This window comes from Electrophorus electricus, chromosome 9 (genome assembly GCF_041902795.1).
Source record: "Electrophorus electricus isolate QZ-2024a chromosome 9, ASM4190279v1, whole genome shotgun sequence".
Taxonomy (NCBI): domain Eukaryota; kingdom Metazoa; phylum Chordata; class Actinopteri; order Gymnotiformes; family Gymnotidae; genus Electrophorus; species Electrophorus electricus.
In genome coordinates, this window is record NC_137505.1 from 21,536,589 (window position 1) to 21,552,372 (window position 15,784).

Genomic DNA, 15,784 nt, shown 5'->3' on the forward strand with positions numbered 1-15,784 from the left:
AATTGGCAGTCTGAAACCCATCTGCAGATGCTGTCCATTTTCCACCTCTTACAGATGGCTTTTTCAGTTATTCTTGAAACTACTTTGATGCAATCTGTAAAAGAGATTGTTGGTCCAAAATAAATACTAAAAATGTCATCTGTTGAGATATTAGAAGTAGGAAACAGCAATATTATCCCTTAATACACTGGCAGAAGAATTTCTGCTTTCATGCAGAAAGCCTCCAGCCATCTTCTCTGATCTTTTCTAAAGGCCCTTCCTGACATTGGTGTTCTATAGACACATAGTGAGGCCATAACTGAACAGATAAATATGTTAAGAGAATCAGACATCCACTGACATAAAAGAACAAGTACTTTTTGTGGGGATCTGTTTGTTATTTCTGATCAAGGTTCCTTTTCTCACTGTGCTTGCCAGTGCTAAAATGTGTCTAAGAAAGAACAGCTCACTGTGTTATACGAGGAGGGGTGTTCAATAGAACAATACAACCGACATATCAGCACAGGATTCTGAGGAGGTTCTGAGGAGTTTCATGCAGTGACTTCAGGAATTAGAAGAAACTGCCACTACAGGGGTCTTGATAGATGACTTTTCTTTTAAAGTTCAGTTTGGCTTCTTGACCTTCAAGCCAATAAAAGACCTCTGTTGAGAAGATAAGAGCAGTAGGAGAAGATAAAACCCCTATTTTCCACTGACATTCTGTTCACCAATTAAAACACTTTGACACCACGATGGTCTTTAGAGAGGGCACATCTTATCTTTGGGTTAAAAATCCAGACCAAGCCCAGTGCCTGCTGATTGCTTTACAGGACTCAGTGGGGGTAGTGGATGCTGATGGTCATGTCTAGGATGTGTGGTTAACATGACTCTGCTTTCAGGAGCAGACATTGTCTCATTGGAGAAAGATGTGGAGCTTTATCCATTCCACTGTATCCCACATAGACACCTGAGCACTTCCCACCGACGCTGTATCTGGGCTAACAATTTTTCCTACCCGATGAATTCGCATGCGGGTCAGAAGCCAGGTTATTTATCAGAATGTTCTGTTATCCATCTTTTCTATACATCTATATCTCCATCTCTCACCCACTGAGAAATGGCAACCTGCTACTTTTAGATATGTTCTATGCTTTTGATTTATTTCATCTTGAAGATAAAACGAACGCTGATGCCATTAATGAAATCGAATAGCTCATATTATGACTTGAGAAACAAAGTTATTTTACTCTCAAAGCTATGGTTTTCCTTGAGTGAGATGGGATTCTATAGGACACGTTTAAGAAGTATTTGTTTACAGCAGAGTATTTATTTTACAACAATTATAGCAGAGTATTAGAATCCCAAAGGTTTGGCTTCTGCACGTGAATTATTATTGTAATGTGAAAAAGATGACAAGGCATTGGAAGCCAGGGGGTTGAAGCCTCTGAATAGTCTGTTTGGAGCAAAGTTAATGGGTGGTTTGGAGGAAATTATTCTATTAGGAGACAATCTGAAAAAGTCTTCTAGGCGATTCCAGAAGCCAGGGCCCTTGGCTGTGGGCCTCGAGAGCTAATTTCCAGGTGGTTGCCTTTCTCTGTGGTTCTCTCAATAACCTTTATTACCCATATATCAGAATCTTAGAGAGCAGGACAGCCATTCAAACTGACACTCATCTTTCAAACGTCATGGAGCTTCCTCCTGACCTTAAATACTGTACCAAGTGTTTCTTGGAAGGTCTGTACAGGGCTTCAGGCTTTAGGATGATGAGCATTCATTTGTACTGTCCTGCTAATGTTCTGTACAGTTCATTCTAAAATCTACTTTGAGTTGCATTGGTTGGGTTTTTTGTTGTTGTTTGTTTGATTTTTGTTTAGAATAATGCTCTTTTAATTCCATGTTTCACATGCATTCATAATAACTGCCTCAGGATCATCCAGATTATCCAGTCAACCAAAAGTCATAACTTGTACTGAGACCACACTGGAAGAGGTACTGAATCAGGATAATCTTGACTGGTTTTCCACATGAGTAGGACTAGGAGCTCGACTGTCTGGTTCCAGTGCCAGAATATTTCAAGCAGTGAAGCAGATGCTGCTTCCTGTTTTCGAAACTGTTTTGCAGCAACACCACTGTTTAGGCATACTAGCCCTTATGGCTTTATAACTGTTTAGGCATACTAGCCCTTACTGTTCTCTAACTGTTTATCAGTTTTTTCCTTGGACTTAACTACATTCTACCTGGAAATTGGCAACTTCCACTAGACATGAAAGACTACTTTATCACCAAAAACTACATCCAAAGAACTACCTAAAATGTAAGTAACATTTCCATTCTTCTTTCATGTGCAGAGTGCAACATGTTTAGCTATTCTTTGTCCGGCATTAGTGATAATTTTATTTGTGAGAAGTGTAGATTAATTGCTAGTCTGACAGAGAAGATTCTAGCGCTAGAGGTGCATATCCAGTCCTTAGAAAGTGCTAGACCTATCGAGGAAATTTGAAGCACAAGCTCTGGATTCTTTAGGCGAAATTTAACAAGCCCTCACATCCGGCACTACAGGCCTTGGAGTGGGGTGAATGGGTGAGGTTATAGCAAAATAGGTGAGCTTCAGCTCACCCACGGGAGCACCACACCTCTCCCGTGTGTCCAACAGATTTGCCCCACTCAGTGAGGCACCCACTGAGAAACCTGTTGAAAGAGCACAGTTTATAGGGGACTCTATTTTGCAACAGGGATTACTAAAAATACTACTGCAGAGGTGTGTCAGTTAGCGAAGGCAAAGTCCAATGCTATAGTATGCTCTGGTCCCATCCCAATGCAGCATGGCGTTATAATGTACAGCTAGTTATCTTTGCTGAACTGCTGGATGTCCAAGCAGTGCTCACAAAACAGTGAGGGGTTTAAAGATAATTGGAACACATTCGAGGGCAAGCCTGGCCTTTTAGGGCAGGATGGTATCCATCCTGCTAGGGAGGGCGCTCCTCTCCTGTAACATAAGCCACAGTCTTATGTGGTTTATCTATGACCAGAGCAGAGGCCAGGCAGCAGACAAATGGGCTAAACCAACCATCTGCTGGTCACTACCTGACATCACCTGAGGTTCATCATATTGACACATTCGAGGGCAATAATTTGTTTAATCTAATAATCAGGTTTGTTTTTTATGTTTTACTTGTTTAGCCTTTCAAAGCGTTTACACAAAAAAGAGTTTGTTGCTGGATGCAGCCAACACCAACAGCCTTGGTGTTGAGTTCTGTCAGAGTGTCCTCACTGCCTCTTCAGTAACACTGTAATTGTATTTGTTTATGTCTGCATTAAGTCTCCACTGTATTATACAATAAATCCATATAGTGCTAGTACCTCCATTAGCATGATTACTCTCTGTCTAGCCACTTATTTGCACTTAAAACATAATTTAATTAGCTTCAGAAAAACATTAAAGTAAATTCTACCTTTTATACTTTTATACAAACATTTGAATTTCAGAAACTGACTCTACAACAGCTAAAACAAGTCAAAATGGAAACATTTCAGAGTAAGCTTCTAAAAGAGAGAAGATACACTATAGTTGCTTACAGATGAATATCAACTACGTCATATGCTTTGGCACTGGACTTGTTTAGGGTGATTATATTAGCAGTAGGTGCAGAGGTTGGACAATATTATGGCCAAATGTAATTAGGGCTATAATGAGTGAGACTCAAGAAAATGAGAAGGATCCATATGCAGGTAATAATTTAACAGAAAAAGAGCTAGTTGAAAGGGCCAGTTAAAGACTAATCCAAAAAAAACCCCAGCAAAATCAAAAACCAGAGAAGGCAGAGGGCAAAAACCAGCTAAAGTACAAAAGGGCTTGGCAGGGATTGGAGACAAAACAAGACAGTCAAAGATCAGTACACCGAAAGACAGTCAAGGATCAGTATACAGAAAGGATTACAGAACAAGAATCCACATGGTATTGCAAACTATGGCAATACCTTACTAGTAGTGTAGTTGGTGGTTTAAGTAGGAAGATTGATAGCTGGTGATGGAAATCAGGTGAGTATAATGTAACTAGGAAACAGCACTAGTATTCCGGTTAGGCGGACCTCTGGTGGCCAGAAGGGGTAATGCTGGAAAGGGCATTTTAACTATAAAAATCCTTAATTAGACTGAATTAACTAACAGTTGCAATTTGCACTTAGTGATATTGTCACACAGTAGACTGCATTTGTTATTGTAGAACTGTTTAAAACTGTTTTTATAGGTAATAGGCTATATTTTACTGTGGACTACATAATGTTTTGTGGTACTTCCAACCAGACAGTGAAATGTCTGACATACCATCTCCACACCTTAACTGCCAATAACTAGTATGTGTGGGCTCAACCGTAGGCTTAACATTCCATGGTCATCTGGCAGTATCCACAGACCCTACATTAGGTTTCAGTCTTAATGGACCTTTGCTTTGATCTGTCAGTCTTTTTTCTTTAAGCACAAATGAGAATCTAAAAGTGCCTTCTGTAACATTAGGTGAATTCCCCAAGCTATATAATTCAGTTTAAATGCCTTACATTTTGTAGTGATTAAGCTGACACTAGTGTAAAGGTTTCTCTCCTTCTCTCGCTCCCTGGCGTGTGTGTATACACAAAAAGGTGTACACATCTGTTAAAGTGGCAGGTTTTTGTGATGTAAAAAAATATTAAACCATGAGAAAACGTGTCAGAACCTTTTCTGCCTTTATCGTGAAATTGTAACCTTGTTGTTGTTATTAAAAAAGGCTTCTTTCTTGCCACCCTGTCCTGTAGGCCTGACATATGAAGAATTCAGGAGATTGTTGTCACATGTAGGGAGCAACCAGTACTTGCCAGAAATTGCTGCAATTCTTTTAATGGTCCTTGAGGCCTCCTGCCAGCTTCTCTGATCAGTTTACTCCTGGTCTTCTCATCAGTTCTAAAGAGACATGCAGTTCCTTGCAATGTCACTGTTGTGCCATATTTTCTCCACGTGTTGATTATTGTAATTACACTGTTCTCTTCGTGTGTTCATATGCTTAAACAACATCATTTTAATAATTTTTCATTATACTTATTTGAAATGTCTTTAATATATTAAGAGCAAAATGGACAAGACATCAGGCAGCCTTTCTGAAACATGGATCTTTATTCCTTAACACCCAGAAGTACAGCAACAGACACAGTAAAATAACTACTTACCACGGGTCCCATCATGACTCGCCATTACAAACCACATGATGACTCAAAGAGCAGTGCCCATCACGCCACACTGTACACTGGAAGGACGTGTATGTACATAAAAGTTATATGCCGACAATAGACTTCTACTAGCCAAGTACTGTCAGCAAGACATAAGCAAATACCCTGCACTAGGTTACCCTATATTAGCTTATTGTATGTTCATGCCCAAACAATACTTTGTTAAAATCTGAAACCCATTTTTCAGAAAAGATGGCATTGTAAACAGACTCAAGGCCTAAACATCACTGTGATTATTGCAAACTTATTGTGTGCTTTCATTTTTCAGGCGAGAACCTACCTGCCCACTTGTGTCATCCATTATCTCCATGTGTTTGCAATTTTTGTCTACCTGTGGCTTCTTGAGCCAAACTAGTACCAACTGTTTTCACAATTGGCTGCAGCTGGTCAGACTCCATTTCAGGAAAGAGGAATCAGTAATATGTGATTCCAGAATGCGTTTATTAATTACCTTATAGACAAAGTCAGACAAATACAGACAAATACCTTACAGGAATAAGTAATATGTGATTCCAGAGCGTGTTTATTAATTACCTTACAGACATTACCTGGCAGATTCACTTCCTAGAACTACAAATGCAATGACTTACAATGTTACCAGTATAAGGGCTGCAAAATATGTCCATCAAAAAGGCTAGCACATAAGTTAGTGTTACTGAATTAGTACCAAGATAAGTACTACATTAGAAGGCTAACATAGTACTTATAATAATAAGGCTACTTTCACATCACATTTTCACGTGGTCCTATATTGCATGTGTCCGATTCTCCGCAACATGAATAAGAACAGTCAGATCAGAATTCATGCGACGCATGCTCAGTATTATCATCATTAGCCAGCACCTGATCATGTACAGAAGAACTGTGCCATCCTACTAAGCAAAACGCAATGCATACATTAGCTACTATTGCATCCGTTTTGCTGGTTGTAATACCACGAGTCATCTCACCAATGACTTTTTTTGTTGGTGGTAACTCATGCAAAAACATTAATATGCACATGCATGCTGTTTTGGAGGATAGATGCATTCACACTAAAGACCCCAACCCAGATTAAGCCAGCTTCCAAATGGTGCACTCACAGTCCTGCAGCTCACAAATGCACATGACAACTGTGAGACTGTAGTGTATCCCATGTCACATTTTAGTGAACAAAGGGGTGCTCACGAACACCTAGGCACCCTGACTGAGGTCTGCAGCAAATACAGCAATGCTGCGGCTCCAGCAGCTTATGACCCAAAACTCCATGAGATACTGATGTTCACCAATCGGAGTGGATGATTTTGTGTCATGCTGTCTGAGCATCATTGCAGAGAAGAAAATATTCAAATGCATTTCTCTAACATTATTTGTCAGGGGAATTTCTAGGGCATTTCTAGGATTCAGCTACTATGGTGAAAACTGCTTCACAGACTATCGCTGAGCGGACACACAGGTGTAGTGACATTAACGATTATGGAATAAATACACAAAGGGGGAATGGGGCAAGAACACCACAATTAATACCATGTACGTAATAACATTAGAGACAAATAGGTAAGAAGTATGCATATTTACATATACAATTTATAATATATGTGTACAAAGACTCAATTTAGTACAGATTTCTTTCAAAGTGAATTAAAGTAAACTAAAAACTGTGACATTTGAGAATGAATTCATTAGTGCAGGCTGTGTGAGGCACTTGTTTAGAGATTACACTTCAGTGTTTTTCACTTGACTGTTGTTTTCAGGGAAGGATGAGGCATACGCTAACTATAGACATACTCTTTTCTCTGGCAGGAATGACTTTACTTGTAGTAACATACATGTTTGAACTACATCCAGATTTGCATTGATGTCATGTCTCTGCACATTCTAGCAGCAAAACACACTCAAACACTCTACCTACACACTGCAAAGCGTGCCCACTTGCCAAGTTATAGACGGATGTAAAGCATGTTTTCCCCGTAGCACAACATGCTAACTTCACCAACCCCTGATTACTTGAATGGAGCACAGCTGCTTGCTAACTTAGCTTGGTCAGCTAACTTTGTGTCTTTTACTCTCATGTTATTTACCCGTTAAGTGTAACGTTGACCGATCACGAGGCGGATGTGATCAGTCATAGTCCCAGTCCAGGGTCAATTTACCAACATGGAGGGATCCAGGAAACATGATAAAGTAAAACACTAACAGGAAAAGGACTACACAGACCAGCTAAGAGCACTGGCAGAGCAAACATGACAGGGTGTAGTACATCCAACTTCAGAGAATAAAGAGGCATGTTTACAAACAGAGACTTTGATTCACAATAACCAACAAACACACAGGCAAAAAGCCGTGTTTACATATACGGGGTAATGAGGACTAACAATGCACAGGTGATACAAATGAGCTGAAAACCCCCAAAAAAGGACTGAAACATGATTGGAGAAAATGAACCAATGACAATAGGATACTAGGGAGTGGCCAATCATGACAGTAACCCCCACCAAAGTGCGCAAAAACAAGACTAGGACAAGACATTGACAGCAATAGAATGGGCAAGCCAACGGGCAGGGACAGGAACTGGATGAGACACAGGGACAAACAGACCAGAAACAGGAGCAAAATATCAGACGTGATGAGGAGCAGAAGAAACCGAAGACAACAGGAGCAGACGTGGGAATTGGAGCAACAGGTGCAGACAACAGGGCAAGAACCAGGAACAGACGTGGACACAGGAGTGGGAGCAGCAACAGAACCCTTACCAGAAACAAACCGAAACGACAAGAGAGCCAGGAGGGAGGATGAGGAAACACAACAAAAGATGACAAACATTAATATTATTGCAGATCTGAAGCAAGTAGCCCAAGTACTATAAAACTACATGTAATGCATTACCTTATCCATTGGCATTAGCTAATGATAAACGGCCAAAGAATCACATAGCTGCCATGATTATTTTTTAAATACTTAGCTAGACTTATTTCCCTTGTCTGCAGTTGAGCCTTGCAAAGTTGGCACTGAGCTCTCTTTTCGGAAAGGTTTTGTTGCCAGTCTTGCATTGTGGTGACCCAGGTTGGGAAAAGTGGTTAGCACATATGTAACACTGTAGGTTTTTCCCACTGTGTGGGCCTTCGTTGCCAACAGAGCTCTTAGCGTCACCATAATGATAGCAATCATGATAGTCTGCACCACACGAGCACAACCAAAAAAAAAAGTGCAATTTTGCAAAGGTAATTCCAGATAAGTGTTATATTAGAAAGTCTCTGGTAGTTCTCCAGATAGAGATACTCCATATCACGGAACGTTCCCCTTCCCATTGATCACATGGTATGACCTGCTGCGTGCAGTGGGAATTCCTCATTGGCTGTTTGTGACTTGTCAGCACACACCTGCACCTAGTTCATTCTCATTTGTGCATGTATTTAAACCTCTGTTGCCATGTACTTCATTGTTCATGTTATGTGTTTATGCTATCTGTGGCAGTGGTCAAAGTGGGCATGCTCGGTGTGTGCGAGTGTTATTGTGTTTATCGTATGTTAATAAATGGATGTCACTGTCAAGGGAGTCTGTACGTCCCGCTGCTTGCCCTGCGGCACTCGGGCCGTTACACTCCATAGATTGAGGACAATGTAATGCCAATGACTCCCCTCTTGACGTGATAAGGGGAGTCAAATCTGAGGTTTCTTTTAGCATTTGTTTTCCGACCTAGCCCATAAAAAAAAAAAAAAAAGTCTGGGTTGTCTTCAGTTTTGTTTCAAATATATGTTTGCTTTTCAAATATATGTGCACAAGCGCATATATATAGTGTGTGTGTGTGTTTTATTTATATGTCCCTTTTAAAAACAGTTAATATTCTACCAAACCTTTGGACTGAAGAAAAAATATTTGGGGCATGATCACCTAATGAAAATCTCTAGCAATGCCCTGTTAGTTGTTAAGGATTGTTACTTAAGTATTACAGTGAAAATAAGCAGCAGCAGCAGCATGCAGCTGTCATGATATTTGAAGCTTTCCCACATGCACACATTTCAACCAACTGCTCCTGAGGACTAGTGCATCACTTGCTGTTGCCATTATTGATGGACCATGGGACTGGGTTATGTGGGTCACCTGCAATTCTGAATGTGAACCATCAAGATAGGCAAATCCAATCTGAGCAAATTAAGCAATGAATTGAACAATGAGGCTGGTAAAGCGAATATATTCATAATAATCTTTTGCAGCACACCTCAGTCAGATTTACATTTAGATCCTATATTTTCTTCAGTTATAGTCTTAAGTGTTCTGTTTAAACCACTTCAGTAGTATTGATCTGCAAACATTATTTTCATGGTGAGGAAACATTTTAGCATATCTGTCCACAGACTATGGAAGATGTCCATTTTATCAAGCTTGGCTGGGTTTGTACTCTTTGCTAGTGAAAGATGATGTCCTGAAGACCTGACTGTTTTGATGGCCTTCCTGTTTCTATTATGGAGTTCTTCAAGCCAGGACATTTCAGACTCATAAACTGGTGGAGATAAACACATAATGTCTCATACTTGTGTGACTACAATCTCATGTTAAAATCATGGTAATGAAATGTATGTCTTTATCAAGAATCTCAAAGTGGGATGACTAGAGCAAGAATTCAGATTTAGTTTTGATTTTTTTAAATTATTTTTCAAACACTGTGGTAGCCATGGCATGCAAATTTCTGATGGAATTTCAAAATTCTTTAGAAATCAGTGAAACTTCATGCCATCCTGGCTGAAATGAAAATCCATGATGCGTCCCTGGGCATGTTCCAATTAAAGGCTTTATCCAATGGCTGAATGCTTGTCAGTTGTATATAATAACAGCAATAGTGGTCTAGCAAGGACTACGTCTGCCAGATAGATTACAAACGTGTCTGGAATACAAGAGGAGTGAAATAGCACTTATGACATCTTATTACAAATGTGCTTCAGAAAATGAAAGACCCTTCTGGAAATTCCTGCATCCAACAATTTCTTCTACTGGAGTCATTTGTTAAGGAACTGCAAAAGCACAAATATTTATAATCCATTTTAGAGTCTCCTTCAATTGCCAGCACCTTAACACTGGAAGGATACTTGTCCTCATTCATTGGGGCAATGCTTACTTTGAATAACATTAAGAAGTACGGTCTGTGTCTTTTAAGAGTAATATTCATGCATCAAACATAATTTAGACTTTGAGATTAGGTTGGTCAAGATCTGGCTCATAGCATAACATTTAAGAATAAACCTTAAAAGTATAGGAAGATGTCAGGCCAGCGATGTTCTTAAAGATCTATTAGACAGACAGCTTGAAGTGTCCTTAATCCAAGTTGTTAACAGTATCCAAGTCATAGGAAACTCATTTAATTAGGAATAAAGAGTACACAACCACCTGAAACCAGATGTTTCATTTGTGATTGTCCTAAATCATGCATTGTTATAAATCCAACAAATATTCAGTCCCTGGTTGTGGACATCAGGCTGCTTGGCCAGATAGGATCTTCAGTGCTTATGCTATTCTAATCTAATTCTGATTTATGCCATAACTAGCTGGCAAATTGTCAGGGAGCAGCACAGATGGGAGGAAATCATTTCCTGAAAAAAACAATAGACAGGCATGTCTTCTTTGCTTGTTGATGCCTTTATGGTCTGTTGGATGCCTTTGCTATTGCGGCTGTGGGCAATTCTCAATTAAGGACTACTTAATCAATTTGTCAACATCATCTAGATTGTTTGTGCATGGATAGTCAATGTACCAAGCCATACGAATTGCTACTCAAAAAAAATCACAGCAGTGACAAACTAATCACATTGGGAACACTGATAAAATGCTAATTATGACAAGAACAGAGATGTCTAAATACTGCCAAGGATAAAACATCTTTAGAGCAGCCAAGACTTTTTCCATGGGTCATATCTACCCATACAGTCTAAAACGAATTGTCAGTTAACAGCCCTTATAAAAATGTTTAGGAATAGACTATATTTGTGTTTGCAGAAAAATAAGACATTGAAAGTTCTCCATTATATTAACAATCCTCAATTCGCAACACCAAAGCGTTCACAAGGGAATTCTGGCAGGGCTAGCCCACTGCATCAATGAGGGAAGTTGCTTTTCTTAAAACTAGGCCATCCAACAATGACTGGCTGTGAGGCCTGGGATGAGGTTCATTGCTCCAGGATGTTTGGCTCACACTACATGGATGACACACGTCCAAGGGCAACTTGGTGGAAGCACAAGGTCACTGTGCACATCAGCTCTTTCTCTCATTAGTTTGGGGTTGTAAAGGTCAATCATGCCCATGAACATGCTTGATTCTTTGTACAGCTATCATTCAGCCATCTCTGAGTATATGGCTCTCGGCAGTTAAAGATCTCTATGGATTAATTTTTTTTTTTTAATATATTTATTTATTTTAATTGTATTTATATCTATGATGTAAATAATGTATTATTTTATGTATAGAGCTACCTGCAAAAGTTTAATAAAGCCTGCTTTGTGCTTTGTGTATAGACAAAGTGAGAGATTGTCATTCGCAGGTGGTGCTGATGTGGATGACCCATGTGTATGGTTTTCCAGAGGGTGTGGTGACATCTGCTTAGTCTCAGAGACAAGGCTTGTCTTTTAGCCATGATGTCATGGCAGATGTGGGCAAGAAATCTTAGTCAGTGATTTGCTTGCTTTTCTCATTTCTCAACTTAAACAGCCTTCCAATTTCTGCATATATATATTCAAAATTGTAGTAAAGTACACAAAGTTTGTGTGTAGCACTTTGCTTGCACAGCTGATGAAGGACCTCTGTCTGAAACATTCTATTTCTCTGGAAACTCTGTGTACTGTATAACAATATCTCTACATCTCTTATTATACTGCACTATAAAGGATAATATATATATATATATATATATATATATATATATATATATATATATATATATATATATATATATATATATATATATATGATTATTTACTTAAAAAGATACCCATTCTTATTGATGATCTGGCTGAGAGAATTAAACATCTGCTGTAAAAGGTGCTGTATAAATAAATTTAGATTGTTGATTTGATTTGAGGATTCAGGGCTGTACAGTACCGCAGTAGGGACAGAGTATCTCCTTGATATGTACCACACTTTATTGTTACCTGTGCAATTCTCTTTGAGTTTGTTTCTAGTGCTGTCTTCCAGTATTTCGAGTTCTGAATGAAGGCCCTTACGGTCTTAATAATTTTAAACAGCTAGGCATTGAAGCAGCCATTTGTATGGCATTGAGTATACTTTCCTATATTAAGTCCGAACAACACTCACTCAGATTTGTCTGTCTAGTTTTGCAATCCTGGTGGGCAGCTCCATCTGTCAGTTGGTGCTATGGCCCTGTGGTGATATTTCCATTTGCCTCCTAGGCTGTGCTCATGTACTTGCACATATGCTCATTAAGGACAGGTACTTCCATGTTTACCTGCAAAAGGACAGCATGGTGGTTAAGACCACCCACCTGCATGAAGTAGATTGACATTAGATTCCTGGGTCAGACAAGTGCAAAAAAAATGCTACTACACCCAATAAGGGTCCTTGCACAAGATTCCTAAAACTAATGATCACCCTTCTGTTAATGATTAGAGCAGGAATAAAGAGTCATTCTAGCTTGGATGTCAACCATATTAAAACAGTCTTTCTTAAATGTTGAGGAGTTGACAAATTTGAACTAACTGCATTTAAATTATAATTATAATTATTTTGCAGGTGCTTTTATCCAAACAACACATAAAGTGGAAGCAAAGTACAGTGAATCAAGAGCAGACACTAGCTGCAGTGTGTGTTCTAAGGGACTGTTAAGATGCAACACACAGTAAAAAAGATTAAGTATATATGAACAATACACCCAAGATACAATATACAAAAGAGGGAAACTAAAGAGTCTAAAGGTGATTCAGAAATTCTAAAGTTTGGAGAACACCTGTTAGGAAGACAAACCCTTGGATACACCATGATTTCAAAAATGCAATGTGCTTTTCTGAATTTTCCAATCTGAACTGAAATGTTACAGCTGAGAATAATATATTTTATAACTTAAAAGCTTCGACAACAGAAGTCATGTTAAAAGATAAACTGTCTGTATCGCTCATTTAACTCCCATCTGCAAACTTTTTTTTAACGAAAGTGGTAAAACTGAATGAAGCTATTTGAACTGAATTATATGTAGCTGGATCAGATACGCAGCAGATCACAAAGTGCAGCTTGCTGGAGACTTGTAGCCCACTAAGGTTGTCACTACTTTAGTAAGAGCGCAAAAGATTTCAGCTGTAGCCTTGCATTTCATCTGGAATGTGAAAATGTAAAGTGTGAAGAAGAAAAAAAACAGGTATGGTAGAACCACCCTGACCTGCATTAGGTATTCCTTGGGACTCAGTACAGAAGTTTATTTTTTAAGTGTGATCTCAACAAAAGTTTGCGAGAATTACAACAAGCAAGACAGTCATTTGATTCAGTAATAATGATATGAAACCTAACACCAGCTCTAACATTAAACATGAATTCCTGCTCATGCATCTTAGGTTGTGCAAATGTTCGATTGTGAGATCATGTTGATTTTATCCAGCTTTATTTCTGGGTAAAAGCATGTCTACTAAGGTCCCCCAGAGACCTTGTAAAAGCATTCCTGACCTCCAAGTAATGAGGTCGTCCTACCTTTAAACCACTCAAGGTATTTGGACATCACTGTTTTGCCTGCAAAGTAAAGCGGTTTACTGTGCTGTTGCTCATCCCCTCAGGCCTAATGGGTCTCCTGAGTTTCTTCTGAGGGCCATGTTCTGCGCTTGTCTCATGTCCTTTGTCATGTTTTTGATTGCTTTTATGCCTTTCCCCTGAAAATACAGAGACTTTTGAAAAGTAGCATCCATCAAATGAGACTGTTAGTGTCTCTGCTCTACAGTTCAAATGCCATATAAAGGTGATTTTATTTGTTTTTAAGGAAATATTAAAGCCATTTTTATTAACTGTGATGTGTCCTTATTGGTAAACATGTAAAACATTTACTAAGTTTGAAAATATCGCAGAGATGGCATGTGAAAGAAACCTTCATAGGAGCCAAACTTAAAAAACTCAACCCATCCAAACTCAACTCCATGATAAAGTTATACTCAGAGATGTACTTTACATAAATGGGATTAACTAAACTTCCTCCTTTATTACACGTTGTCCTGTAATGAACAAAAAATATCTACTTTTGTTTAAGTTACAAATGCAGGTAGGATCTCTCAGATTGCTGTTTTAAGTATCAAATCATTGATCCACTATACTGTGGAGTCAGGCCCTCTGTAGTCATTTGCTACATCTGGAATTTAGTATAGCTTCAGCCATGTGGTTTTGATCCAAACATATTGCTCACACTGAACTATTTGAAATGTGATTGGTGATGTAATTTAGTCTACTTTACAGAAATGTTAAGAAGCATGTGTAAATCATAATAATATTTCAGTTTTTGTAGAAAGAAATTATTTAAATCTTACATTTTTTTATCAAACTTGATTTTAAAAAGCAATAAATCAATCAGACAAATCTATGATACAGCAAACTATAATGTTTAAAACAAAGGACTGAGATATGGGTAATATGTTACTGTATGTTTAGCATTCTCACTCACTGTTCAGTGTTTAGATAACCATGTTACAGCCAGTTTTTATTATTGTATCTCTGGTTCTCTGTAATCAGGCACAATGAAACATAAGCTTGAACATGTTTGCCTTACCCTGCATGTGGCTTTGACTTGTTATAGGTTTATTATAGGTTAGGTTTACTTATAAGATATGAAACACCTTTCCATTGTGCTTTTTAGAGAACATGTTACAATATTATTTTTTTCAAAATATACATTTTGTTAATTTCAGATTGGTCCCAGCTACAGATTTGTTTTGGGTTTTTTTTTTTTTTTTTTTATCTTTCATTTTTTTAATATTATTTTTTCTGTAGTTTTACAGGTAAAAATATAATAATAATTAAAACAAAACAAAACATAAAGTCACTTTTTCTCCAGTGAATCATTTTGTCAATATACAACTTTGTCTAAGTATCTTTTGTGTACTTATATGTACATAAATAAGTATAAAAATGTATCGGCCACTAAAATGCTTCCGGTTCATTTGTAATTCCTACAGGTGTTGTTGACAGGGTCTTGAAGGCAATGTGCATATGTCACTCCTCCTATATTTACATGACGGAAGACCTGATGGTGCAGAATGTGAAAAATGTGGTTTCAAAGGTGTCATAGATTATGTTTGAACCCAGATGAAATCTGGAATTCCAGTTTATCACTTGGAACACAGAACACATGCAAACCAGAAACAAATCAACATCCAAATCATATTTTATTTAGAATTGGATAGATATGTTATTATTTTAGGATATTTATGTTAATCCTGCAAGCCCACTACAGCTGTAAATCTTTTTAATAACATTTGAAACTATGCAGACCTTAAAAGTTACAATGTGGAGTAAACTCAAAAATCCTATATTAAAATGGTCTCACTAGAGTTTATGTACCTATGTTCACTGTTTAGTATCAATATGCTGAAACAATTCT